Raw genomic sequence first — 26150 nt, 5'->3', positions numbered from 1 at the left:
GTAGGGTTTAAAATTGATGGGAAATGATGTCCTTCACTATATTTTTGGAGACAAGCATGGTCTTATGGATTAGAGAAGTTTAATATTTTCTCACAGGACAAGCAGGATGGAAGTCCTCACATATGGGTGACATCATCAGGATGGAGCCCTATCACGGAACACTTTTGTCAAAGTTTCTAGAACTTTGACTTGGCACACTGAGCATGCCCAGCATGTCACCAACCTTGCATCCAGCAGGGGTCCCCCTTCAGTCTCTTTTTTTCCGTGCAGCAGTAGCCACGCGGATTCAGGAGCTATTACTTATATTCCTGACAAGAATCTTTTCCTCACGGAATTTCAAAAAAAGTTTAAAAAAATTTGCCCCAACCGGGGTCCACCTTTCGCCCGTTGATATCCTTGACCGAAAGGTAAGCTTTACCTCGTTGTTTCGGTCGGTTACTGACTGTTCTCTTTCTAAGGCCTGACGGTCACCGACCGCACCGCGGCCTAAATTTTTTCTCTTATGATGGCGATGGGTTTTCAGAGGTGCCCTGACTGTCCTCTGACAATGTCCATCAACAACCCACATCAGGTCTGAGTGCTATGTTTGGGGCCTTCCCACAATGTCGAGGCGTGTACCGAGTGAGCCCATATGACCCCTAAGGGCTGCCGGCCCGTTTGGAGAAGATGGCTCTTCTTTTTCACTCCAAACAGCTTAAGCCATCGAACGCCTCAACGTCTTCGCACCGTCGCCTTCCAAGTCTCGACACCGTTCAGACACCGATGACTCTCGGTCAGCGTCGAAGTCATCTGCCGCCTCGTCCTCTGCACTGGACATGGGCAAGATGGACCACCAAGAAAAGAATCATCATCGCCATCGGAAGACTCCGCCCTCCGATCCAGGCGCACCGGTGGCCTCGACTTCAGCATTGACGGAGCCACCTAGGAAGAAATCCCATACGGTGGAGCCTCCATCCTCCTCTGTGCCGGTGACTCTGAGGTGTTCCCCATCTCATATCTCTGACAGATTACCTCATCATGGGCCTCGATAAAGGTCACGCCTACTTGCTGATACTCCTCGACCTATCGGCGGCCTTTGACACCGTGAATCACTCCCTTCTCCTAAATCAACTAGCGAACATCGGAATTACAGGCTCTGCTCTTGCCTGGTTCAAATCATTCTTGGGAAACAGAGGATATAAAGTCAAAATACATAACAAAGAATCACAGTTTTACCCTTCTTCGCTAGGTGTTCCACAGGGCTCCTCTCTCTCCCCCACGCTCTTTAACATTTACCTCCTACCCCTATGTCAACTATTAACCAATCTTAACCTCAAATACTTTCTATACGCAGATGACATCCAGATTGTCATCCCTATCAAAGAATCCCTTACAAAAACTATCAAAATCTGGGAAAACTGTCTTCAAAATATTGACAACCTCCTCTCCAGCCTAAATCTAATCTTAAATTCTGCTAAAACCGAAGTCCTCATAATTTCCCCTGAAAACAGTAACCTTACCTCAAATCCTCCAACCGGCTTTCAAACTTCACATGTAAGAGACCTAGGAGCCATTATCGACAATCGGCTAAATCTAAAATCTTTTATTAATCAAACCACGAAGGACTGCTTTTATAAATTACACGTCTTAAAAAGAATCAAACCACTTTTCCATTTCCACGATTACAGAACAGTTTTGCAATCAATAATCTTCTCTAAGTTAGATTATTGCAATTCTATTCTATTAGGTCTCCCGTCTTCTCATACTAAACCTCTTCAGATGGTTCAGAACACGGCGGCCAGAATTTTGACAAACACAAGAAGAAGAGACCACATATCTCCGATTCTCAAAGACTTACATTGGCTGCCAGTGCACTATAGAATCTTATATAAATCCATTACTACCATCTACAAAGCATTCCATCAACTCTCTCCGCTTAACCTCCAAATCCCATTTAAAAAACATACCTCCATCAGACCTATCAGAGAGTCCTACAGAGACTCATTACAGGTGCCTCCTGCAAAAACCTTTAACCAGAGGACTCTCAGAGACAGGGCTTTCTCTACAGCAGGACCTACCTTGTGGAATTCTATCCCACCAGAACTGAGACAGGAACCTTGCCTCCCCACTTTCAGAAAAAGACTTAAAACCTGGCTATTCTTGAAAGCCTTTCCAGACACCAACTGAACCCACTCTCAACTCAAGCAACTAAGAACTCCCGTCAGGGTAATCAACAACCTTTGACAACTCAATAATGTTTTTTTAATGAGGCAGGTTTTATTTACCTTGGTTTTATTTACCTTGGTCATTCTTTTGTTATCTCAGTGTTAATCTCTCTTTTGCCTTCTCTTCATTCCAAGTTGCATTTTATCCCTGTTTTATTGTAACTGCTACCTTATTCTTCTATCACATGTTAATGTTTTTAAGTTATTAAGTATTTATTCTGTTGTCACACCTTGTTATTTGTAAACCGGCATGATGCGACTCCCATCGCGAATGCCGGTATATAAGAAATTTAAATAAATAAATAAATAAAATAAAAATCTTCCATGGTGCCGGGAGCCGAGACTCCACCTATTATGTGGACCCTCCGGCACTGCCTCTCCAGCCTCCAACTCCGGAACTGGTCTTCCAAACACCAGCTTTCCATGAGGAATTGAACCGAATGCTTCAAGAGGCAGTGGTACAAGCCCTCCAAGGACTTCCAACTCCATCGGCACCGGCACAGACTCAGAGCGCTGATCCGGAACCGATGCATGCGATGCTCGCTCCATTTATGGATAGACTAGATGTACTCATTGGTGCACTTCCACCAATGCCGGGAAAAACACAGATTCGTCACCAGCCATCGACACCGATCCATCTTTCCTCTGAAGAGGACGATTCATCGAGGCCCGACCCGATCCCATCTATACCTTCACTGCCTTCGATACCACATCGACCCTCGGTACCGCCTTCGATGCCATCGGTGCCTCAACCTGCACTGGCTGGAATAGGTCTTCTGTTACCATCTGGAGGTCCATCTGATGCTGGTGACCAACCATACCAGCCCTGGACCGATGATTCTTCAGACACTCAAGACTGATATACCATCCGAACCAAGACCTTCAGAAGAGAGGAGAAGATCCCTCTCCAGAAGATCTCTTTCATCAGTTTAATAAAGGAAATGGCAGATAGCATTCCCTTTAAACTTCAAACTGAAGAGGACTCCAGGCATAAAATGGTAGAAATCCTCCAATTTGTCGATACACCTAAAGAAATTATGTCCATCCCAGTTCATGATGTTCTCCTTGAACTTCTCCAGCGCACTTGGGGGAGCATCCTGGTATGGTTCCCCCTGTAAACTGGAAAACTGATGCAACTTACTTAGTGCAGTCAGCACCGGGGTTCCAGAAGTCTCTGCTATCTCACCACTCTGTGGTAGTCGAATCCGCCCAGAAAAAGGCAAGAAGACCACTGCCCCATTCGTTCACGCCTCCTGGGAAGGATCAGAAATTCCTGGACGCTTTCGGACGTCGGGTCTACCACAGCTCCATGCTAATTTCCCGTATTGCGGCCTACCAATATATATATGACGCAGTATTCCAGGAATATCTTTAAGCAGCTACAGGATTTCTCTGAATCTCTTCCAGATCAGTTTCAGGACCAGCTAAACTCCATTCTTGATGCAGGCAAATTTGAAGTCAGAGCTGCTTATGACATATTTGACATGGCCTCTAGAGTTTCAGCCGCTGGTATAAGTGCCAGAAGGTGGGCATGGCTGAATTGTCCGATCTGTGTCCCAAGGTGCAGGAGAGATTAGCTGATCTCCCCTGTACAGGGGATAACTTATTTGGTGATAAGATGCAGGAGACTGTTGCACAACTCAAGGATCACCATGAGACATTGCGACAACTCTCTTCTGTACCCTCGGATTTTCCCTCAACTTCTAAACGGCTGTTCAGAAGAGAGGCAAAGAGGACCACCTTTAAAACCCGTAAGTAGTATCCTCCTCCATCCCGGGCTCGTCCAACCAGACCGTATCAGAAAAGTCAAGCCCACCAAACCAGGCCTCAAAAAGCACAGCCAGCTCCGCAGCCTGGTCCTGCCTCCAGTTTTTGACTTCCCACTAGAAAACAATTCTCATCTTCCACCTCTACCATCACTACCAGTAGGCGGTCACCTCTGCCACTTTATCAACACGTGGCGCACCATCACCACGGATCAGTGGGTCTTATCGGTGGTGGCTCAAGGTTACCATATAAACTTCCTTTCAATACAGTCTGACTCTCCACCTCAGCTGGGGTGGAGTTTCTCCGACCACTCTCCACCTCCCGGAGGAGGAAGTAAAATCCCTCCTTTGACCTAATGCCATAGAACCAGTTCCCACTCTACAAAGGGGAAACGGCTTCTACTCCCGTTATTTCCTGATGATAAAAAAAATCAGGAGGCGTTCGGCCAATCTTAGATCTTCAAGATCTAAGTCCTTAGATCTTGTTATGCCTAGAAATGTATTAGTTGCCTGCTCGCTGGAAGAGCCTGTTATTTACCTGCATTGCGATGGAGAAGGTACAGAGAAGGGCAACCAAAATGATAAAGGGGATGGACCAGCTTCCCTATGAGGAAAGGCTGAAGAGATTAGGGCTGTTCAGCTTGGCGAAGAGACTGCTGAGGGGGGATATGGTAGAGGTCTTTAAGATCATGAGAGGTCTTGAATGAGTAGATGTGACTCAGTTATTTTCACTTTCGAATAATAGAAGGACTAGGGGGCATTCCATGAAGTTAGCAAGTAGCACATTTAAGACTAATTGAGAAAATTCTTTTTCACTCAACGCACAATAAAGCTCTGGAATTTGTTGCCAGAGGATGTGGTTAGTGCAGTTAGTGTAGCTGGGTTCAAAAAAGGTTTGGATAATTTCTTGGAGGAGAAGTCCATTAATGGCTATTAATCAATTTTACTTAGGGAATAGCCACTGCTATTAATTGCATCAGCATGGGATCTTCTTAGTGTTTGGGTAATTGCCAGGTTCTTGTGGCCTGGTTTTGGCCTCTGTTGGAAACAGGATGCTGGTCTTGATGGACCCTTGGTCTGACCCAGGATGGCAATTTCTTATGTTCTTATGTTAATCCCAGTTATTTGTTTCCCTGTTTGATGTAATGCATACTTGTATGCGATTCTCGTTTTCAGTATAAACCGATTTGATATGTCACATTGGTACATGAATGTCGGTATATAAAAGCTCCAAATAAATAAATAAATAAATAAGCACTGAACAAGCATCTAAGAAAGGAGAAGTTCAGGATGGTAACCTTAGGCTCCCTACTCCCTCTTCTCCAGCAGGGAGATTGGCTTTGCTCTCTAGATCTGCAAGACGCGTATACACACATAGCGATAACTCCGTCTCACAGAAAATACCTTCGGTTCCTGGTCAGATGCCGGCGCTTCCAGTACCGGGTGCTTCCGTTTGGCCTAGCTTCAGCCCCCCCGTGTCTTCACGAAATGCCTGGCAGTAGTAGCAGCATACTTAAGGCGCCTTGGCATGTCTACCCTTGGCATGTCTACCCTTATCTAGACGATTGGTTGCTTCGGGCCCTGTTGGCGGAGGCAGTTTCTCACTCTCTCCATCTTACTCTGTGGCTACTACTGTCATTGGGATTTCTGGTCAATTATCCCAAATCCAATCTCATTCCATTCCAGATCCTCTCCTTCATCGGAGCGGACCTCAACACTTTCCAGACAAAAGCTAGTCTTCCAAGGGATCGCGCTCACACTCTCGCAATCCTTGCAAACGCTATACAGACTCGGCGAGTTACAATGGCTCGTCCGTGTTCTCACCTTGTTGGGTCACATGGCGGCCTCTGTCCATATTACACCAATGGCCCGCCTCGCCATGAGAGTAACACAGTGGACGTTGAGGTCCCAATAGTCTCAAGCCCACCATCCGATGTCCAACATTGTCCATGTCACCAGACAGCTTCGTCTCTCACTGACTTGGTGGGTTCAGGAATCCAATCTGATCAGAGGACTACCCTTCCAATCTCCAGAACCGCAGGTCATGCTGACAACAGATGCATCTACTCTCAGCTGGGGAGCCCACATAAATAGCCTGCAAACTCGGGGAACCTGGTCTGCAATGGAATCACAACACCAGATAAACTTTCTGGAGCTCAGGGCGATCAGATATGCCCTTATAGCCTTCCAAGATTGCCTATCCAACAAGTCAATCCTAATCCAGACAGACAACCAGGTAGCGATGTGGTACATCAACAAACAGGGAGGGTCCGGCTCTTACCTGCTGTGTCAGGAAGTAGCGCAAATCTGGGCTTGGGCTCTCTCACACTCCATGCTACTAAGAGCAACCTACCTGGTGGGCGTGGATAATGTAACTGCGGACAAACTCAGTCGCACCTTTCATTAGTCGTCTTTTTTCACACCTGGACGTAGAGGATTGAGGTCCTCTATCCTTTCGAACGAAGGACCCTGGCACTCACTGGTTAAAGCATCTTAAGCTCTAACCCAAATTCCTTTTGTATTATGTTTTAATTACCTCCTGCCTTTACCTTTCTTCCAGCTTTTAAGCTTCCCAACTTTTACTCCTTGTTAAATGTAACTTTGCCTTATTCACCTCTCTTGTTAATTACTTTTATTTATTGCTTCAGTTATACCCTTGTTTTATATAAACCGATCCGATATGGTTATTACTATGAAGGTCGGTATAAAAAAGTGTTAAATAAATAAATCCCCATGAGTGGTCCCTGAACCCCACTGTAGCAGATAAAATATTCCAACAGTGGGGGGTATCCACGCATAGATCTCTTTGCGTCAATTCACAATTGCAAAGTAAACAACTTCTGCTCACTACACCGCAGTTAGAGGACTCCACCATTAGACGCCTTCACCCTCTCATGGTCAGGAGGTCTCCTGTATGCGTACCCTCCACTTCCACTCATCAGCAAGACTCTCGTGAAGTTACGACAGGACAAGGGCCACATGATTCTCATAGCCCTTTACTGGCCGCGCCAGGTGTGTTTCCCAATTCTTCTTGACCTCTGTCCATCCGCAGATTTGCCTTGGTGCAGATCTGTCTTTGATTCCTCAGAACAACGGCCAACTGCGTCACCCGAACCTCCTGACCTTGTTCCTGACAGCTTGGATGTTGAAAGGTTAATTCTGCAATCACTAAACCTCTCGGATGATGTCTCCCATGTCCTTGTAGCTTCACGAAAGCCTTCCACCAGGAAATCTTATTGTTCCAAATGGAAGAGGTTTTCCTTGTGTTGCACGTCAAAGGAAATAGATCGCTTTACCTGCCCTACAACGAAGTTCTTAGACTACCTCTTATCCTTGTCGGAGTCTGGTCTACAAACTTCGTCTATTCGAGTCCATATCAGCGCCATAGCCGCTTAACATAAAGGCATGGGGTGGCTTTGATTTCGACACAACCCCTTGTAGCATGCTTTATGAGAGGTTTACTACACTTAAAGACCCCACTGCATCCTCCAGCCCGTGCTTGGGACCTCAATATAGTGTTAGCGCGGCTCATGAAACTCCGTTTAAGCCTCTGCATTCCTGCGAGCTACGTCATCTTACTTGGAAAGTGCTCTCTCCTTGCTTTAACGTCAGCTCGCAGAGTAAGTGAGCTGCAGGCGCTTGTAACATATGCACCTTACACGAAATTTCTCCATGATCGGGTGGTGCTTCACACTCATCCAAAATTTTTGCCAAAAGTAGTATCTGAGTTTCATTTAAATCAATCCATTATACTACCTACTTTCTTTCCAAAACCCCACTCACATCCAGGTGAGCGAGCTCTGCATTCCTTGGACTGCAAATTGCGCTAGCCTTTTATTTGGAACGCACTACAGCCCATAGGAAGTCGACCCAGCTATTTGTCTCGTTTGATAAAACCAAACTGGGAACTCCAGTGGGCAAGCAGACCCTGTCCTCCTGGCTGGCGGACTGCATTTCCTTCTGCTACCAGCAAGCAGGCCTTCCGTTCCAGGGACAAGTTAAAGCGCACTCTTAGAGCAATAACAACAGCAACATCAGTAGCACACCTTCGTGCTGTCCCTCTTGCCAACATTTGCAGGGCTGCTACATGGAGTTCTCTGCATACCTTTGCAGCTCATTATTGTCTGGACAAGGCTGGCAGGCAAGATTCTATCTTTGGCCAGTCTGTTTTGCACAATTTATTCTCAGCAGCTTAATACACTAACTCCTTTCAGCAACCCACTGGGGAATTTAGGCTGCCCGTCTACCTATGTCCACCCCTGTTTCTGCTTGTTGCATGTCATTGGGGGCTCTTGGTACATTACTCGGGCATCCTCAGCTCGCTATTCACCCATATGTGAGGACTACCATCCTGCTTGTCCTGTGAGAAAGAGTTGCTTACCTGTAACAGGTGTTCTCACAGGACAGCAGGATGTTAGTTCTCATGAAACCCACCCGCCACCCCGCGGAGTTGGGCTCGCTTAAGATTTATTATTTTAATTTTCGCTCGTACTTTACTATAAACGAGACTGAAGGGGGACCCTGCTGGATGCAGCGATGGTGGCATGCTGGGCATGCTCAGTGTGCCAAGTCAAAGTTCTAGAAACTTTGACAAAAGTGTTCCGTGATAGGGCTCCATCCTGATGATGTCACCCATATGTGAGGACTAACATCCTCCTGTCCTGCGGGAACACCTGTTACAGGTAAGCAACTCTGCTGTCCCCTCTTCATAAAACTGGTACAAGACAGGTAGTTGGAAACTACAGGCTGGCTAGTTTAACTTCAATGGGGGGAAAATTAATGGAGACTCTGCTGAAGGGAAAGCATAGTTAAATATCTAGAACAGTGCTTCCCAAAGTTTATCCATTATAACCCCTTTTAAACACTTCAAAATTTGAATGACACCGACCAAAACAAAATAGCAGACCTGTTTCCCTCCCACCACAGGGAAGTGGTGACAGCAGTCACCATGTAGCATATAAGTTGGCTTGTGTTCAGACCCTGGCTCTCTACACAGGAAACCCATGAAAGTGGAGGGGGTGGGACCCATTACTGTGTGCTGTTTGCTGTCGCTGGTTGCAGTAGAGATCTGGAGGTCTGGGTGGGAGGACAGCCCTTTTTCTCCTGAACCATAACCACTGATTTTGTGACCCCCATTGACTCCATTTTGATAACTGCTGATCTACAGTTCTGTGGATTGCAAGATCTCAGGAGGCATCGCTTTACTAGAAGAAGATCATGTCAAATAAATCTGGTCAATTTCTTTGGGTGACAAGAGAATTAGATTAAGGGCATCCAATGAATGTCGTTTATTTGGATTTCAGCAAAGCTTTTGATACTATCTCACATAAGAGGCTGATAAATGGAGCAGCCTGGAGATGGGTCCCAGGATGCTGGACTGGATTGGATTAGAAACTGGTTGAGTAATAGTTGACAGAAGGTAGTGGTATACGGAATTTACTTTGAGGGGAAAAAAGGGTGATTGATGGTGATCAGTCCTGGGGTTGGTTCTGTTCAGTATTTTTGTGATACTTCATTAATATCGAGAGAAAAGGGAACGGTGGGAACTTCATTAATATCGAGAGAAAAGGGAACGGTGAAAGGAAGCAGTGTTGGATGCTTCGGGAGTTTCATTATTTGAAAAAAGAATTACTTAAACAAATGTTAGGCAATTATGTGAAATTGTAAAAATAATAATGGGATTGATTACATGTATGTAACATGAAATGTATGTATTTTAAAGTGTAAGGGATAGGTGCAATATTGTATAATGTGGATGAATGTGGTATGAGTGAATGATGTTAGAGGGTTTTATGTGAATGTTAAATTAGTGAACAATAAAATGAAATTTTGTGTTTAAATAGATTCAGGTATCTATGTATATTTATTCATGACAGAATAATACCTGTAGACTACCCAATTGTTGTAAGTTATATCTGACCAGTATCTTTGTGAGCAATATTGCAGAAGAATTAGGAGGAAAAAAAATCTTTTTGTGAATTACACTAGATCTGCAACATAATGGCATGCCTGAGGGAGCAGAAAGAATGAGAAGTGATTTAAGAACAATTGAAGAGTGATTGATTACTTAGCATCTGAATTTCAGTACAAAAAATGCAGAATTATGCATTTTGGGCACTGAAATCCAAAGGAATTGTAGACAAGGGGTGAGACACTGAAGTCCATGAAGCAGGAAAGAGACCTTGGAGTGACTATATCTAATGATTTAAAAGTAGGGAAACGGTGTGACAAAACAGTTGGCCGTAGCTGGAGAGATGTTTGATTGCCTAAGGAGGGGTATAACAAGTAGAAAAGAGGAAGTAATTATTCCATTTCCTAGCGTGTAGACTGGACTCAGGACCAGTGGGTTTATGCTACCCTGCCAGCAGATGGAGACAGACCAAGCTGACGTTACAGTATACATAACCCTGCAGTGACCCCAGCTTGCCAGTATTCTCCATCTCCAGCAGATGGTGGACATGCATTTCCCTATGGGGATTGCTTCAAGCTTTTTGAAAGGAGAAATTTGAAATTCTAAATTCAGGAAAAGAAAGCCCCGCTCTCCTGTGGTGATACCTAAAGGTCCCTCCCCTAGTTGAGAATTCCTGAGGCGATTTCCGTGGTCCCTCAGAGGTGTGCCTTGGTCTGGTAGCTGGGTTTCCCTGCGTGGATTTAGCTGCTAGTTCAGCTAAAAGGCAGCAGGTGCAGGAGGCAGAGTGCGGCAGTGACGGCAGATGCCCTCTTCCCCAGCAGCCGGAGACAGTCTCTGTACTCAGCTGGTAAGTACTGAGCTCAGGTAAGGTTTAAAAAAAAAAGTTTTATCTGAATCAGAGACAGAGGGGGTTTCAGGACTTCCTCTGGTCTCCATTCTTGGTGCACCGTGCCAACGTTCGTTCCCGCTCCCATTGGGGTTGGGGAACTGGGCAGCCTGGTGATTGAGTGGCTTCTGGTGGGCTAGGCCCCATTCTTGGGCTTTTTTCTTGCATGCTGCATGGTAGGCCGTGGCAGCCATTTTCACGCACTCTTATGCGTGTTCTGCTGCCCTCTATAGGCAGTTGGTGTGTGTGATGTGTCTGCTCTGCGCACGCGTTGTGCACTAGGTTTTTCAGCGCGCTTTGTATGTGCGCAAACATTTTTATGCACTTAATTTGGCACACAGGTTGTGCGTGTGCCTTGCGGCGCTTATTTTTTTGGGCACATTTCATTTTTGAGCGTGTACCTTTCTGCCCCACGTTTACCACAGCGATGGCACCGGTAAGCAAGAAGCCTAAGCATCTTCCTATTTGTGTTTCCTGTCTTATTAGGGCTTCTCCGCCTGACCTGGCTTCTAACATGTGTCGGCATTGCTCAGACGCTTAGGGAGAGTTGTCTTCCTCGGATTTTGCTAAACCTGGCTCTTCCCAGTGTGATGATTGATTGGTCACAGCCTTGACTGAAGGGACACCAGATCTTGCTTCTCCCTTGAGTGGCTCCTCCGCTGGCAAGGTCAGTTTTGTGGGACCAGCTCCAGTTCCTTCTGGGCTTGGTCTGGACCTGGCTGCTTTTTCTTGGGTGGAATCTTTTCCAGGCTTACAAGCCTTTCTTCAGGCGCAGTCCTCCACTTCCCCCATTTCTGTCCTGAGCTCCTCCCTCTTCCAGTCCTATGCTCAAGTGCCAAGGCTCGCCCCGGCTCCCTGCGGATGTTCCCGACAGGAATCCGGATGGCACTAATGTTGAGGTTGATCCGGATTCCCTGGAAGATGGGGAAATTCCTCCAGGGCTGGAACCGTATTGAACCATGTTGTGGTTCTTTCATAGAGATGAACTGCTGGCCCTGATTTCCCAGACCTTGAAACATCTGGGTGTTCCTGGTACGGACACTGTCAGAGCCGAGGAAGAATCCCATTTTGGTTTCGTTACATAAAGCCTCTTGTTTTTTTTTCCCAGTGATGGATGCCATCCGGGAATTGATTGAACTGGAATAGGATGCCTCAGAGGCAAATTTTAAAGGGGGTCAGACATTGGAAGGTTTGTACCCCTGGATCCAGCTGTGAGAGAGTGTTTGCATTTTCCCAAAGTGGATGCGCTGGTATGTGTCGTGTCTAAGCGGACGACTATCCCCATAGAGGGAGGAACGGCCTTAAAGGATGCACATGATGGGATTGAGGCAGCGGCGATTAATTTACAGATTGCCTCATGTTGTGCCCTAGTGGCGAGATCTTGTCGTCTTCTCTCTCAGGAGGTTGATGAGTCTGGAGGTATTTCCAGAGTGGTTATGGAGCCCTCTGCCGCCTTTTTAGCAGATGCAGGCTGTGATTTGGTCAACTCTGGTTGCAAAATTGGTCAATTCTGGTTCTGAAATTGGTCAGCTGACACAGCTTCCAAAGCCAATCTTACCAAGAGGCCCTTTAAAGGCTCGCTCTTGTTTGGAAGCAAGTTGGAGAAACTGGCCAGGCGAGTCTCCGGTGCCTCGGTTGCCAGAGGATAAGAAACAGTTACAGTGCCCCTTTGATATGAGGGGTCGTTTCCGGGTGTCCAGGCATTTTCGCCCCTACAGATGACCTTTTAGCAGACTTGGCCTTTCGGTAGGTCTCAGTCCTTTTGTCTCCTGGCAGCCCAAGAGAGGATCTGGGTTCAGGTGGTGGACCTTCCTGAACTTCCCAATGAAGGTCTTCCATCCCACCTTCCAGAACAGGAAATAGGGGGATATCTCTCTCTCTCTTTAATTGGAGGTGGGTCAAGATCACGTCGGACCACTGTGTCCTGGAGGTGATACAAGAAGGGTATGCACTGGATTTCGCAGCATTCCTCAGGATGTGTGCATGGTGTCCCCTTGCTACTCCCCGCAGAAGAAACAGGCAGTGGCGTTCATGCTTCAAAGGCTTCTCAGACTGAGGGCTGTAGTTCCGGTGCCCATGTCTCAAAGTATGGGGCGATATTCCATTTATTTTGTTGTGCCCAAGAAAGAGGACTCCTTTCGTCCCATCTTGGATCTCAAGAATGTCAACAGTCAGTTGAAGGGGACTCATTTTCGAATGGAAACCTTACTCTCTCTAATAATGGTGAAGCAGTCGGGGGAATTTCTGACCTCCTTGGATCTGTCAGAGGCTTACCTTCATATTCCCATCTGATTGGAACACCAACGCTTTCTACGCTTTGTGTTGTTGGGGTGCCATTATCAGTTTGGGCGCTGCCTTTTGGTCTTGCCACTGTTCCCAGAATATTTTCCAAGATTATGGTGGTGGTAGCAGTGGCTTTGCAAAAAGAAGGAATCCTGGTGCACCCGTATTTGGATGACTGGCTGATACGAGCCAAGTCTCAGGAAGGGAGCCGCCTGGTGACACACAAAGTGATCTCCTTATTGCAGGAGCTCGGTTGGGTGGTGAACCTGACCAAGAGCAATCTTCAGCCATCCCAGTTGTGGAGTAACTGGGGGGGGGGGGGGTGGTTTAGTTCGACATGGGACAGGACAGAGTTTTCCTACTTGAAGTTCGGCTCCAGAGATGTCTCAAATGTGTCAGTTGATGAACACCATACACCCAATGGTGTGGTCCTACCTATATGTATTCTGTTTGATTGCGGCTACCCTGGAAGTGGTGCCATGGGCAAGGGCACATGTGTGTCCTCTTCAGCGCTGTCTGCTATTTCATTGGAACCCGCAGTCTCAGGATTATGCAGTTCAGCTCCACTTGCCGATGGAAATCTGCTCCTGCCTCCAGTGGTGGTTGCAGGAGGATCATCTGAGAAAGGGGGTTCCCTAGTCCTCTCCAGCCTGGTTGGTACTCATGTCAGATGAGTCTCCACGGTTGGAGGGCTCACTGTCTGGAGTTAATGGCTATGGGGCGCTGGAACGCCAAATAGTCCTGCTGGAACATCAATCACCTGGAGGTCCGGGCAGTACGGCTGGTATGCTTGTAGTTCATCCTCAGGCTGCAGAATCAAGCGGTTCACGTGATTTTTTACTTACTTAGATTTATATTCCGCTTTTCGCACTTTTTTTCAGCGCTTCAAAGTTGATTACATTCAGGTACTGTAGGTATTTCCCTATCCCCAGAGGGTTTACAATCTAAGTTTGTACCTGAGGCAATGGAGGGTAAAGTGACTTGCCCAAGGTCACAAGGAGTGTCGACTGGTCTCCTGGTTCTCCTGGTTCTTAGTTCACTGCTCTAACCACTAGGCTACTCCTGATGTTGGACAACGCGACGACAGTGGCCTATGTAAATTGCCAGGGAGGAACCAAGAGCCAGCAAGTGTCGCAGGAAATAGACCAGCTGATGGAATGAGCAGGAGGTCATCTGCAGATGATCTTGGCCTCTCACATTGCAGGAAAAGACAACAAAAGAGTGGACTTTCTCAGCAGGGAGTGTCTGGACCCAGGAGAGTGGGTGTTGTCAGCCAAGGCGTTTCAGTTGATTGTGGATCACTGGGGCCTTCTGTTCCTAGACTTGCTGGCGACTTCTCGAAATGCGAAGGTTCTTCACTTCTGCAGTCACAGGAGAGATCCATGGTCCCTGGGAATAGACACTCTTGAACAGGTCTGGCCAGAAGACAGATTGTTTTGTCTTTCCTCCATGGCCCTTGCTGGGCAGGATATTTCGCAAGATCGAAGGCCACAGGGGGCTAGTACTCTTGGTGGCGCTGGACTGGCCCAGGCGTCCATGGTATGCGGATTTGTGACTACTCTTGGTGGAGGCCCTCCTTCGTCTTCCGCTGCACATGGATCTGCTTCAGCTGGGACCAGTTCTTCACGAGGATCCGACTCTATTCTGTCTTACGGTTTGGTCCTTGAGAGGTCTTTCCTGTTAAAGTGTGGTTATTCCTCTGCTGTGATTGCCCCTTAACTCCGTGCTCGCAAGTTCTCCACTTCCTTGGCTTATATGCAGCTTTGGAGAGTTTTTGAGGCCTGGTGTGAGGAGCTGGGTGTTCTTCCTTGTTCAGTTAAGATCCCTCTCATCCTGGATTTTTTGCAGGATGGATTGAATAAATGCTTGGCCCTTAATTCTTTGAAGGTGTAGGTTGTGGCTCTTGCCTGTTTTAGGATGAGACAAGGAATGGTGTTTCCTTGTCTCATCCTGATGTGGCCCGTTTTTTGAAGGGAGTACCCATAGGCCTCCCTTGAGATTACCGGTTCCATTGTGGAATCTTAATTTGGTGCTGGACATTTTGATGGGCCCCATGTTCCGACCACTGCATAGCCTTTCCTTACAGTTGTTTTTGAAGACTGTGTTCCTGGTGGTCATATGTTCTGTGCGTCAGATTTCTGAGCTGCATGCATTGTCTTGCCAGGAGCTGTTTCTTTAGGTGACACTGGCGTTACAGCTGCTTACTGTTCCATCCTTCTTACCCAAGGCAGTCTCAGACTTTCATTTGAATCAGTCTATCTCCTTGCCATCCCTGCATAAGGTCAGGGATGCAGAGGAGTTTCACCTTTTGCGCTCCTTGTATGTTAAGTGTCTTGTGCGGTATCTGGAGGTCTCTGAGTGTTTTCGAAAGATGGATCACACGTTTGTTCACCATGTTGGGAGTAAGCAAGGCGCTCCGGCTTCGCGGGCTACTTTAACTCATTGGGTTATGGAGGTGGTCATGGCCGCGTATGTGGATGCTGGAAAGCTGTTGCCTACTCAGGTTAGGTATCATTCCACTAGGGCTCAGGCAGTGTCATGGGCGAAGTTTAGGCTGTTGTTTCCCGTCAATATCTGCTGAGCCTGCGACGTGGTCCTCCTTACACACTTTTTCCAGGTTTTATCTTCTGGATGTGCGGGCTCGGGAGGATGCAGCCTTTGTACGTGCGGTGTTGACTGGACCACGGGCCTCCTCCCCTCCCTGTTGTGGAGTAGCTTTGGTACATCCCACTGGTCCTGAGTCCATCTGTCTACACGCTAGGAAACTGAGAAATTACTTACCTGATAATTTCGTTTTCCTTGACAGATGGATTCAGCTTCCTGCCCTCGGCTGCTGCATGAGTGTGTCAACAGTCTTCCTGTGGGGCTCTTGGTCCCAAGGGATTACTGGTTCATCCAGTCCCTAGTTTGGGGTACCTAGAATCTTGGTGAGTGCAGTGTTTATGGCTGGTTGAGTACAGTTCTGGTTACTTGTTTTTAATCAAGTTTTTTGCTAGTCTGTCCACAGTTGCTTTTGAAGAGAATACTGGCAGGCTGGGCTCACCTGTAGGGTTTTGTATACTGTGATGTCAGCTTGTCCTGTCTCCATCTGCTGGTAGGGGAGAATAAACCCACTGGTCCTGAGTCCATCTCTCTACACTAAGGAAAACAAAATTATCAGCTCCCCTATGAGGAAAGACTAAAGAGGTTAGGACTTTTCAGCTTGGAGAAGAGACAGCTGAGGGGGGATATGATAGAGATGTTTAAAATTATGAGAGGTCTAGAACGGGTAGATCTGAATCAGTTATTTACTCTTTCGGATAGTAGAAAGACTAGGGGGCACGCCATGAAGTTAGCATGGGGCACATTTAAAACAAATCGGAGAAAGTTCTTTTTTACTCAACGCACAATTAAACTCTGGAATTTGTTACCAGAGGATGTGGTCAGTGCAGTTAGTATAGCTGTGTTTAAAAAAGGATTGGATAAGTTCTTGGAGGAGAAGTCCATTACCTGCTATTAAGTTCACTTAGAGAATAGCCACTGCCATTAGCAATGGTAACATGGAATAGACTTAGTTTTTGGGTACTTGCCAGGTTCTTATGGCCTGGATTGGCCACTGTTGGAAACAGGATGCTGGGCTTGATGGACCCTTGGTCTGACCCAGTATGGCATTTTCTTATGTTATGTACAAGTCACGTGAGGCCTCATCTGGGGTATTGTATTCAATTCTGGCCTCTACCCCCAGGGGTATCCTGGGGGTAGAGGCAGTCCAGTAAATATTTACCAAAATGGTGCAGAAACTGCATTAGAAGCCCTAGGAGATGAATCTTAGAAATCTAGACATTCATATTTTAAAGTGGAGGCAAAACAGGGGAAATATGATGGAAACATTCAGCTACCTGAAACGTACTAATAATACACAAGAAGAAAACCTTGTTTCAGAGGAAAATAGAACAAGGGGTTATGATATGAGGTTCTGAAGGGGTAAACTGAGAAGAAATATCAGGAAATATTTTACAGAAAGGGAGATAGAAACAGGTAATCACCCCCCAGAGTGAGTGGTGGCAGGGGCTAAGCAGTAATGTAGTTTGTATATGGGAGAAGCATAAAGGATCCTTAGTTGCTAAAAGTGGAGAGAGCAGAAAGCACCACATCATGACGTATGTGTTAAAGTGCTCATAATGCTGAATTTGCATGATGCAACAGTGAATGTCAGGGCTACTAGAATGAATGGCAAAATATTAATATGAAATGTTAAGTCCTGGCAGAAACACAAACCAAGTGGTTGGCTTTATGTGGCAGGCTGTGATGGTAGAATAGACTAACAGCTGTCTGGCAGGCTGCAAGCTTTCTAATAACTAGAAGTCTTAATTGAAATGCAGGAGCTAACAGGTCTGTCTGTCAGGTTGCGCAGTGGCAATGTGAGTAGTCCTGTTTTTTTTTTGTTTTTTTAAATGTAATGATTATTAACCATTTTCAAATATGTAAACAATGTACAATAAACATACATATGCAGGTATGGTATTCTGTTAGTCCTGGTTTTTAAGATTATTACAGAGCTTTGTGGTTAGGCATGGGTAAGGGCTTCTCCATGGGCAAGCAGCTCGAATCTAGCCAACCACGTGAGGTGATGATGCTATCATGGAATGCACTCCAGCCAGAATTCAGAGAAGTCTTTTAGAGCATGTTTGTATGTATCCCTGTGCAGTCCACCGCTGTGTGAGCCTCCTCAGTCCTTTTTCTTCTGCCGAAGTGAAGAAACGTTTATTTGTTCTGTCTCAACTGCTGTTGTATTTTTTGTGTTTTCACGGTCTTTGTGTCTTATAGTTTCTTCAGTATTTTTGTTTGCGCTGCCTCAAAAAAAATGTTTTTTTTGTTTTGTTTTTCCATTTTTTTGCCTCTTACCTTAAACAGTGATTTCTGAGGTTCCAGACCAGGTTAAAAAAACCCCAAAAAACCTTTCAAACTCTGTTCTAAATGTAGGCACAAGATTTCCAGCCATGATCTCTGTCCTTGCTGCCTGTGCTTCACACATGGCATGGGCTGATTGTTCTGCAGATGGAAAATGTGCTCTCCCCCTGAGCACACTCCTATAGAGAGCTTAAGTTAACTTATCAAATGTTTTTTCCCTTGGACAAGAAGTACCTGAAAAGTAGAATATAAATCAAATAAATGAGCTCAGTCAGAGCAGTACTTAAAAGAAAAGGTCAGTATCTCATCGGTGCGGTGCTGTAGCCATGATTCACCTGGCTTCCACATAGGAAAAACAGGAAGAGGTCTCATCAACGCCATCAGCATCAGATAGATATCATACTGAAAACAAAGGCACCATCCACGTCCAGTACTGAGAGATTCTCTAGACAACATTGCTTTCTGTGCTGTCCTCTTTAGCACAGAAGCTTACTGCATAGACAAGTTTTGGTATTGATGCAACCCTTCACCACAAAGAATCATTTTCTTTATCCTCCTTGCCGGTTTTGTTACCAGAATCAGATAATACTTCTGTGACACCTCATGGATTGTGTCAGAATGTCACCACTTTTTACAAAGGCTGTGGTTAGAATTTATTCATAAAAACATAAGATTTGCCATACTGGGTCAGACCAAAAGTCCCATCAAGCCCAGTATCCTGTTTCCAAATGTGGCCAATCCAGATCACAAGCACCTGGCAGGATCCCAAAAGGTTGATAGATTCCATGCTGCTTATCCCAGGGATAAGCCGTGGATTTCCCCAAGTTCAACTTAATAATAATTTAGGACTTTTTCTCCAGGAACTTGTCCAAACCTTTTTTTAAACCCAGTTACAATAACAACTTTCACCACATCCTCTGGCAATGAATTCCAAAGCTTAATTATGCATTGAATAAAAAAAATATTTTCTCCTATTTGTGTGCTACCTAGTATCTTTGTGTGTCCCCTAGTCTTTGTATTTTTTGAAAGAGTAAACAACTGATTTGTTTACTCATTCTACTCCAGTCATTATTTTAAAGACCTCTATCATATCTCCCTCAGCCGTTTCTTCTTCATGCTGAGGAGCCCTAACCTCTTTAGCCTTTCCTTATAGAGAATATAATCGTTCCATCCCCTTTTTGGTTGCCCTTCTCTTTACCTTTTCTAATTTTGCTAAATCTTTTTTGAGATGCAGTGACCAGAATTTCACACAATATTCGAGGTGTGGTTGCATCGAGGATGTTTCTCCAGGGGCACTTGCCTAGGAGTAGTGATTCAATCATTCAACTGCTGGCATGGTTAAAAGGTGAGGTGAGAGAGGATTTCAACTTTTTACCTAACATCCTAAATTTGGCTTCCAGAATCTCTGGCTTCTCCACAACATTGTCTAAAATCCTATTTAGGGGATATGTGAGGTCCACCACCTTCGCAGCAGGCAGGCAAGTTACCAAGCAATCTTCATGTCTGCCAGCCATCCAGCTATATCTATATGTCTAATGATCAAATCATCAACTACAGTGGCCGTTCAAACACTTCCCTCCTGGGCAAGAGCCCCTGGAGAGACATCCTGTGTGTGAGAGGATACTACATCACCTTGAGGGACATATCCAACTACAAGATTATGCTTTTCTTCAAGGTGATTTTTTCCATCTAAGGCAGGACAGAAGCTGCAAAAGTGGAAGTGAGACTGCTCTACTATGCCCTGACGGTATCTCTGTCTCCCTTAGCTCCTCCAAGTCAGGTACTAGCCTCCAGAGATTGGACATTCTGTGAGGGTAAGGAGTTGTTTGCTCCGAATGCATACATACTACCTCTCACCAGCTGGTAGATAATTGTACATTTGACACTTAAAACAAAAGATTGAATAGTCCTCCTTTTGTTGCTTGAACTACTGTTTGCCTCTTAATATTGTTGAGTTGTTAGTGATTTAAAATTAAGGTATTCAAATTAATCTAAAGTAATTTTAGTTTAATGGTTTATTTTATATTTGTTAGTGATCCTCAAGACACGTTAATTAATCTACTTATAACTACCTGGTTACACACTTTATTGACATTATTTTGAAATAATTCACTGATCTCTAATCTGTTCTAAATTTATAGAAAGTGGTATTATCAAGTATCTGAGATTTCTAGGGAATACCAAAGGTTAATGGAAAATAAATTTAAAAAATGATTTTACCAAAAGATCCCTTCTACTCCTCTATCACTAACAATTTTTAACCTATTCTGGAAAGGTTTACAGTTGAACTACTGTCTCAATCAACAATGTCCACCCTATCAAAAACCTCTAAAGAGACAGTAGCAGAAATATCTGTTTGGCAACATTAAGTGATAAGCTATATTCAATGAAGCTAAGTATTAATCTTTGAAGAATCAATTTCCTCATTTGTCGCTCATTTCTTCTAATCCTTTGAAGATCTGTAGAATTACAATCTGATCCATCATCGTAGCCAACACAAAGTACTACTCTGCTAGATGACATGTCTTAACCAGCTTTTATTCAAACGATGGCAGATTCTATATCACTTATCTTGGAGGAAGAAAAGCCTTTTAAAGGAGTGTTTCACAAAATGCTGAAACTTATACAGCTGTCTAAACAAGCAATATCATTCCTATACCTAAAGCATTTCAAGATCTTCTGTCAAATGTCTGCGAAGCACACCTCAAAACACTGCCAGTGGATATGAAAATAGGTTTAAGATATAAAGTTAAGCAGTGTCCAGGGCATAGGAAAATTCAGCTCCCTTATGTCTTGGTGATTGTGGACGTGGCAGTAGTGAAAGGAAGAGAGACTAAAATACACCTGGAAAAGATGTAGAATTGTTGAATATTTAGGGACCATTATTGTTAGTTTTCATTTTTTCCCCCAGGAATGTATCAATGATTATTATAATAAAAAATGGGAGAAAATCAGTTCAAATGACAATTTTTTTTTTTTGCACAGATATTTTCCCATCATTGTTCATTGTAATAAACACTGATAAATTCTTTAGGAAAATTAAAACTGAAAAAGAAGGTCCTCATGAATACTGCAGGCAAAAAGATGTTCCAATCAGCAATGCTACGGTTGAGAATTTCAATACATCTGTAACACTACTTATACAATATTTTCCAAAAAATGAGACATGCGAGCAGCTCTGTTAGTCATTCCAGATAGCAGTGATAAGAGTATACAAAACATTTAATTAAATCAATCTGTCATGCCTTTGATACATCAGCCAGGTTGTCAGCTATTGTGATAGGATCCAGAAGACTTGCATGATTAAAAGTATTGAGCCTAAGAGAATGATGTGCATGACAGGTTAGCTGATATACCATGCACAGGAGAAAATCTCTTTGAGACACAAAGAAGTTGTAGACATTATATAAGATTTTTGCTCCACTTTGCAAATACTAACAGTATCTACTATAGAACAATCTTCACAAAAGAAATTCCAAGAGCCTTTCAGAAAACACTAGTACTACTCTTGTAGAAGATATCAACCTTACCCTCATTATAGGCAATAGCCACAGATAAGAATAAGACCTCATCCTAGGGGATAGGACTTGGCAGAGATCTACTCAATAGTCCACACACAAATCTGGTCCTCAGTTTTGACTATCACAGTTGTGGATATTTTTCTTTGCAGACTCTTCCAGTGGGGGGTGGTGGGGGGGGGGGGGGAAGACTGCAACATTTTCATATTCAGTGGTCACAACCCTACAAGAGCATTGGGTGGGTGAGAAAAAATACTTTGCAAAGGTTATCAGCTAAATTTTCAGAAATCTAGCAGACAGTCCTCCACATCCTCATCTGCTTTCCCTTGGTCAAGTTGAAATACTAAAGAAGAACTTGCCTTCATGTTGGCAGCACATGCAATAGAACTGGTCCCAATCTCAGAAAGAGCAGAAGAATCCTATTCCAGATAGTTTCTAATCCCCAAAAGGTCAGGAGGTCTTTGTCTCATTCTAGATCTATGGAATCTAAATATTTTCCTCAAAAAGGGAAAATGCAAGATGATTTCCTTTGGCAACTAATAATTAGGGATTGGTTGACAACCCTGGATTTAAAGGATGCTTACATGAACATAGCCAATCACAGGAAAGTATCTGTGCTTCATAGTAAATAAATATGATCAGTACCAAGTTCTACCATTTGGCCTTTTGGTAGCTCCAAAAGTATTCACCACGTTCCTGTCAGTAGTAGCTGCACATGTCAGGAAGAACAATGTAACAGTCTTTCCATAGCTAGATGATTAGTTAATATCAAGTACATCTTCAATGGAAGTGAAACACATGACACCTTAGGCACCAAATACCCATCATTTGTAGGAATTCATAGTAAACTTCTAGAAGACCCGTTTTTCTCCGAGGACAAGTAGAATGTCAGTCCTCATATGGGGGTAACATCATCTGATGGCGCCCTATCAGGAACTTTTATGTCAGTTTCTAGAACTTTAACTGTGCCCTACTGGGCACGTGCAGCATGCCATAATGCCACATATCCACGAGGAGCCCCTTCAATCTCTTCTCTTTCATGAAGCCCATCCGTTACAGATCTTCACACTTCTGTCTTGTGAGGATTTGTTTCCCGTTCTAATCTAGGTAGGAACTTTTGTTGTGGGGTCCCGCAGTCTCTTTTTTTTTTTCTGTCCTTTTTAGTGTCCTTTTCGATCAGTTTTGTAAACTTTCTTTTGTTGTCATGCCTGGGCGGTACATAGAGGGGCATTGACTGTTTGCAGACAAAGTTCATTTTTGTGTCTTTGATTTTTCATCTGGTCATGGATAAACAGACCAGCAACTTCAAATGAGACAAGGTCATGTCTATCACAGAACCCCATGATAGCCATGTCCTGTGCCTGGGGGCATCACATGACATCCCAGGATATTGTTGTGCGATCATGGTGCCAGTCTTGGTTGGAGCTTATCAAAAAGCACTTTAGGCATTGTAAGTCTGACCTGTCAGAATCAGCTTAGGAGGCATTAACGTCATTGGACCCGGAAGATGCACTGATGATGGTTGCTGCATTCATGTTGGGAGGGCATCGAAACCCCTCGATATCAAGCATTGGGAAGGACCATAATGGCAAGCTGTTGTCTATCTCCTCTCACCCAAAGAAGACAAAGGGTTCTGTTGCCTTGATTCTGATATCCGAGTTTTCATGCCGGGCATGGAGCAAAGGTGTAGAAACATCAGTATTGATCTCCATCAGTGTATGGCACTGGGAAAAGTGACATTCTGGCTGTGTCCATGAATCCATTGAAGCAGTCCAGTAGAGAGGAGAGCTTTCTATGCTGTCTTGGGAACTGCAACAGGTGTTGGCCGTAAATATATCTTTGACTTCTTAGGAAGATGTTGGTTTCGGCCATCCTTAAGGAGGAATTGAACAGGTAGGTCCAGCAGGCTTTGGACAAAGCAATGTAGACCATAAGTGTCGAAGCAGACTGGACATGGCAGTATCCAAAAGAGCCCACTTCAGTTTGTTAGCAGACTGCATCGCTCACTGTTATTCATAAGCTGACTTGCTGTCAAAGCGAATCAAGTAAGAGCAATGGCAACCTCAGTGGCTCAAACGAGATATGCTTCCATCAAGGAGATTTGCAACGCAGCTACTTGGTCGTTTGTTCCCATCTTCATGTCCTGAAGAGACAGCGCATTTGGAGAAGCAGTTTTGCATAACCTTTTTAACTAGATAGTCAACTATCCCCCTCTTCTGGGGTCCCGGGGTTGGCCTAAAAACTGTATCTGTAACTACAGCAGCAGCAGCAGCCTTCCGATCTGGATTCTTCACTAGTATGACTGATTGAGAAAGTACAGTTGCTTCCCTGTAATGGGAATTCTCCATATACAGCTGAATAAATTGGTCATACATTCCCCCTGCCATCCTGAAGAATTGACTCCTACTCAAAGTTTTTGTGTGGACTGAGGGGCTCAAGCAGTAGTAGCTGTGCGGAAACTCTTGCATATGTTCAAAAAGACCTTTCTGGTTGTTCTGAGCTCTGAAGGACTAGTTTGTGTCTGTGCCATCAAATGATATTGTCCACTAGTGTCTTTTTATCCTGCTATGGAGAACCCCTGTTACAGTTTAAGCAAGTATGCTGTGCTGGAGAATACTAAGTGAGGGTTTTGTAAGCTCTTCTACACTAAATGGTGCAGAAGAGAGAAGGAAGACACATGAGAAACATAAAAACTGTGGTCCTCTGATGTTGCAATAAATGTGCCCCTTGTAGGGTTGTTTTAGAAAGATTAGGATAAAATTAAGTTGTTTGGGGTTAAAACAAAAAATAAAAAAATGCACATAGGGAGTAGTGGAGCGGAGCATGATGTTTTTCTAAAGGGCACCTTAAAAATTCATGGGTGATTCCTTTCCTTTTGGTAAACAGGTATTGCAGATTTCTGTAACTTCATGTAAACGATGCATATTTGTTAGGCACACGCAATTCAGACATCTGTGTACCTGATACAAGAAATTTTTGAGTGCCAAAAGTGCACATTTCTCCCTAGCACACCCTTTGTGTACACCACTCCAATTTTTTTCTCATTTGAATATATTGCATCAGGTGTACAGGGGCTGTGGATGTGCGTGCATTAGGAAAATGGGGGCTCAGTATGAGCACCTGATTTTTGCATATATCTTATTGCTTTGGCCTGTCTGTGACTGACAGCTGGGATGTACCCTTAGGGTGGACATAAAAACTGGGCAGATGGATGGGCCAAATGGTCTTTCTGCTGTCATTTACTATGTTGCTATGTTTTGTATTCAACATCAGCGAAGATTTAGTTTTTATATCTACCCACATGTACTCTGACTTCCCTGCCAAACTCCAAAAGTCACCTTCTTACCTTTTTGTGGTTCACAGCTGATTTGTCCCTGTGCTGGCTCCTCTTTTCCCGTCGATAGCAGGATGAATTAGCCATGCTGTCTGGGAAGTGTCGAGATCCCGAGTAGGTGGAGTTTCCCCTAGCTGATCACAGAGTTTTTAACTCTGTGTGTCTGCGCGGTAGTGTTCCCGCGCGGTTCCCTCACCTCTTCAGTTTCTTTTTTTCCGCGAGCGTGTGTGCACGTGGGGTTTTTTCCTCTAGCAATTTTTCCTGACTCGATATTTTTTCGCCGAAATTTTTTGCGTTTTTCTCAGGATTTCTTTACCCAGATGGCTCCGAAGCCCTCTGGGTTCAAGTATTGTCAGTGTGGCAAAATTATGTTCATCACAGATGGACATAATTATTGCTACTTCTGTTTAGGCCCGGACCACGATCAAAAGTCGTGTCGGGACTGTGGGAGGATGTCTCCGCGGGTCCAGCGACACCGGGCCGCGAGGATGGAGAGACTATGCACGGGCACTTCGGCCCCACCATCCTATGTACATTCTTTGCCGGGACCAGCGAAGTCAGGTAAGGCCAATCTAAAAAGAGCGTCCTCGCTGGGACTAGCAGGACTTGGAAAAGCCGCCAAAAGTTATAGGCCAGGGTCTCACACACCCTCAAGGCCTCATTCAAAAGCTGGGGATCCGGCAGAGGAACTCCGGTGCAAAGAACCGGCAAATGCGTCATCGGAACCTGCGCCGTCGGCGTCGTTAAAAAGAAAATACTTCGCTTTGAAACTACATGACGCACGAGCGACGCACAGAGCGTTTAAGTTGTATGGTGCTTCACCGTGACGACGCATCCGTGACGCGTCATACGGCGTACGGAGCATCTACGGCGCACGGCCAATCACACGGCGCACCTACGGAGCACAGGTTATTGCAAGACGCTCCGAAGGCGCATGGTGCAAAAAGGATGCAGGTGCAATCACCGGATCACAGCAGATCGGGCAAACATCACCATAAGTTGCACCATACAGGTTCTTCCAAGCAGATGGCAAGAATAGGGCATTCTAGAAATTCATCAAGAATCTCCAACATAACTTCTGACGTAGATGTTGAAGGTCTATCTGCTTCTGATTCTTTATCTTCAGGTTGTACTCCTCCCAGTGAAAGTTCTTTGGCCAGTCTCTCATCTGTCTCTAGAGAAAAGAGACGTTCTCCTACCTTGCAAATTCCATTAACAAAACATATTCGCCCTTCGCCTATTATACCTCCTCAGGGCCAACATGAAGGGAAATCGCCTGAGGACATTTTGCTTGCGGCAATTCCCACAAAAGCCCCAAAGCAAAAATTACATATTCCTCCACAAGGTACTTTGGCGGC

At 44.8% G+C, this 26150-nt stretch overlaps 1 protein-coding gene across 2 annotated transcripts in view; it reads left to right on the top strand.

Annotated features, from left to right (window-relative positions):
• The window catches only part of GNB2 (G protein subunit beta 2), a 176234-nt gene that overhangs the window by 67850 nt on the left and 82234 nt on the right, over positions 1-26150 (top strand). The window lies entirely within an intron of this gene.

This window comes from Rhinatrema bivittatum, chromosome 16 (genome assembly GCF_901001135.1).
Source record: "Rhinatrema bivittatum chromosome 16, aRhiBiv1.1, whole genome shotgun sequence".
Lineage (NCBI taxonomy): Eukaryota > Metazoa > Chordata > Amphibia > Gymnophiona > Rhinatrematidae > Rhinatrema > Rhinatrema bivittatum.
The sequence above is the reverse complement of the archived record's forward strand: the minus strand, read 5'-3'. Positions and strand labels throughout refer to the sequence as shown.